Source organism: Saccopteryx leptura, chromosome 2 (genome assembly GCF_036850995.1).
Source record: "Saccopteryx leptura isolate mSacLep1 chromosome 2, mSacLep1_pri_phased_curated, whole genome shotgun sequence".
In the NCBI taxonomy this organism is placed as follows: domain Eukaryota; kingdom Metazoa; phylum Chordata; class Mammalia; order Chiroptera; family Emballonuridae; genus Saccopteryx; species Saccopteryx leptura.
This window is the reverse complement of record NC_089504.1, coordinates 254,372,205-254,375,836: the sequence shown is the minus strand read 5'-3', so window position 1 is coordinate 254,375,836 and position 3,632 is coordinate 254,372,205. Positions and strand designations below refer to the sequence as shown.

Here is a 3,632-nt window from a genome sequence, read left to right as displayed (position 1 = left end):
AAGCAAACAATCCAATTAAAAATGGGGAGAGGACCTGAACAGACACTTCTCCCAAGAGGACATACAAATGGTCGGCAGATATATGAAAAGATGCTCATCTTCACTAACTATTAGAGAAATGCAAATCAAAACTACAATGAGATACCACCTCATACCTGTTAGATTGGCTATTATCAAGACAGGTAATAACAAGTGATGGAGAGGCTGTGGAGAAAAAGAAGCCCTCATTCATTGTTGGTGGAAATGTACACTGGTACAGCCATTATGGAAGAAAGTACAGTGGTTCCTCAAAAAATTAAGAATAGAGCCCCTGGCATTGGGCGAAGAGGCACCTGATTGGTGGTGTTGCTCTTATATCAGTCAGGGGCAAAGCAGATGTTTAGCCCTAGTTCATCCTAGCTTGATGCCTGTATTGGTGGCCAGAGCTGTTTCATGCCTAAGGCACAAAAAAAAAAAAAAGAGTAGAACTGCCGTATGACTCAGCAATCCCTTTACTGGGTATCTACCAAAACAACTCAAAAACATTGGTACAAGAAGACACATGTATCCCCATGTTTATCACAGCGTTATTCGCGGTGGCCAAGACCAGAAAACAACCAAAGTGTCCCTCAATAGAGGATTGGATAAAGAAGATGTGGTACATATATACAATGAAATATGACTCAGCCATAAGAAACGATGTCATGTTGCCATTTGTGGCAGCATGGATGGACCTTGAGAACATTATACTAAGGGAAGTAAGTAAATCAGAAAAAGCCAAGAATGATATGATTTCACACATAGGTGGGATATAAAACTGAGACTCATGGACATTGATCAAAGTGCAGTGGTTACTAGGGGAATGGGATTAGGGGGTAGGGGTGGGAGTTGGATGCGGCTACAAAAGGGATTACAGAGGGATCCTTGTGACGTGGAGCTGTCTGGCGTCTTGACTGTCGTGCTGGGTCCACAAACTTGCCCCACTGATAAAACTACACCCAACTAACCAAGCTCACAAGTGTGTGCAAGTAAAACTCAGGACATTTGCAAAAAATAAAAATAAAAAATAAAAGAAAGAAGGAAGGAAGGAAGGAGGGGACAAATAAGAAAGAAGGAAGAAAGGAGGGGATGAATGTGGGGGACGGCCAGCAGTCCCTGCCGCCACGTGATTGTGCTCGTGCTGGGATGAGAGAGGGAGGAGTGGTTTTCTCACGCTGACCTCACTTCTGCCCGTTTCCTCCCAAAGTTTGCTACACAGAACGGGAACGCTTGAGTGGAACAGATGGTCTTGCTCCCTCCCAATGTACCCCAAACAGGACTAAAGATGAGAGCAATCAGTTTCTCTGCGGGCTCAGTAAGGAATTTTTATCATCCCACAAGAACTCCCACGGAAAGATTAGAGAACTAGAGAAAGACTCCCGCTTTTTACCAGACAACACAATAATACACCGAATGCTACAAGGCTTCCCTGGGGCAGATAACAGTGGGGCTGCCCCCCCCCCACACACACACACCTGCCCCATGGAACTTGGGTGCCTGACTCATCGAAATTGCAGGAGGGTCCTGGAAGCAGCTATTGTAAACTCTTAATCACCTGAGCTCTCCAAGGCAACGGGAACCGCATAACGTCCGGTGAGGAAGGGATCCAAGTCTGATGGCCAGACCAGAAAAGATTCCTTGTGCTCTGGAAACGGGGACAGGTACCTGTCTGCCCCAGGGCCACCTGTGCTGCTTGGAAAGGATCCATTCAACTGCTCGCATGTGGGTCAGGCACATTGCCGCGTGGTTTTCCTTGTTATTTCCAATATGGTGTAAGGGGGAGGAGTTCCTGGCCGAGGCCTTGGGTAGGAGACTGGCCAGGGGGGAGGGGCTGGACCTGCTCCAGAAGCCTACATCGGGGCCGCAGGGGACAGAGACGGGCTCCGCAGGCTCTTGAATGGCACTGGTCCCTGCTCTGTGGCTTCTCTCGGAACTTGCTCCTCACTGGACGCCACACCTCTGATGTTTGAAAGATTCCTGCCATGGTAGAGGACTGTCCTCTCTCTCAACCAGGGTGGCCTTCTCTCTGAAGGAGGCTGAGAAGAGAACTCCAACCCTAGGGCCCTGACTCAGGAGACTGTGTCCCTGGTCATACCTGAGAGGACTGCTTCGTTCCCGCATCCCTCAAATATCCCTTGAACACCCGCTGTGTGGCAGGCTGCGTGGCAGGGAGGAGACTAGGCAGGAGTTAAATCCCACCGTGACCTTGACACCCTCCAGTCACAGGTTCCCTGACCTTCCTGTCCCCGGGGCCTCTGAGAGCCTGAAAGTGGCTGATCACTGTGCCCGGCCAAGCTCTGCGCCCTTTGTGATATCCTTCAGAACAATGGTTTCGGGGTCTGTCATGCATCAGAACCACCTGGAGGGCTGGTGACATGTGGTCTCTGACCCAGGAGATCCTGGGTGGGCCGGCAAATTCCCATTTCTCCCAAGTTCCCAGACACTGGTGCTGTTGGGGACCACGCCGTGCAAACCACGGACAACTGTCTCTCCCAAAGGGCCTCCCTCGATGCCCTTCCTCACTCTCGGCCGTGCCAGCTGCAATGTTGGTCAAGCTGGGGAACTCAGCAGGGCTTCTTTATGGGGGTGAAGTCAGCGAGCTGGTTCCACGCAGAAGTTTATTAGAGAAGAATCTTGATCTCTTGGAATGAGCCTCTGGGTGATGTCACACTGAAACCAGAAGGCACCCAGGAGAAAAAGATGACAAAAGGACTTTGTGGCTAGATGTCCCCCCCCTCGCCCTCCCCGGGTCTTCTGGGGAGGGGGGTGCACAGCCCTGGGGAGGATTTACAAGAGAAGCTGGGGGGGGGGTCTGCTGTGTGGGAGGAACAGTGACCCCCACCCCACCTGTAGCAGTTTGCTTTGCCGCATAACTGGTTATCCAGAATTTAGCAGCCTCAACCCTCACCCACTGATTATCTGTGGTTTCTGTACACAGACAGCTGCACGTGGCCAAGCTGGGCGCTCTGCCCCAGGGGCTGAAGTGCTGCATTCCTTCCCAGAGCATGGGGTTCCTCCTCCTCCCTCCCCAGCCCTGCAGGCACCTAACTTTCATCAGTGACACTGATTGTGGACAGAGGGCCTCCAGATCTCAAGAACAAGAAATCTGCACTGTGTTTGAGCCACCTGGGTTTGTGGTAATTTGCTAGAGCAGTGATAAAGAATGGACACACACTCCTTCGGCGGTCCAGCATCCAAGCCCCCTCCTTCTGCTTCTGTTGGGGGCCGCCGGCCATGGGTTCTAAGCCTTTCTTCCTCTCGCTGTGAATGACACACATGTAGAGAATTATGCCCTTCATCTTCGCGTTCCTCATGCCCCACCAAGTGCCTGGACATAGTAGTCCCTCAGTCATAGTCAAAGAAAGGGATGGAAGGGAGGAGTCAAAATAAGAAACAGTGTCCCACTGGGCACCCCTCTCCACTATGTGTGCATCCCCCCCCACCACCACCACCACTTTCTGCCAGGTTCTGCGGCTTCTTTCAGACCCATGACAGTCAACTGTCCCACATACAAATTGGGGAAGCTCTGCACTGAGGAAGGGAGGAAAAAACCCGGCCAAGGAGATGCTCTCCTCCCTCCTGGGTCACAACTTCATCCCCAAGGAAACTGGATA

The 3,632-nt window shown here is 51.3% G+C and overlaps 1 pseudogene; it reads left to right on the top strand.

Annotated features, from left to right (window-relative positions):
• The first annotated feature begins 305 nt into the window (after positions 1–305).
• LOC136396151 (small nucleolar RNA SNORA48) lies at positions 306–449 on the top strand (annotated as a pseudogene).
• The last annotated feature ends 3,183 nt before the right edge of the window (positions 450–3,632 follow it).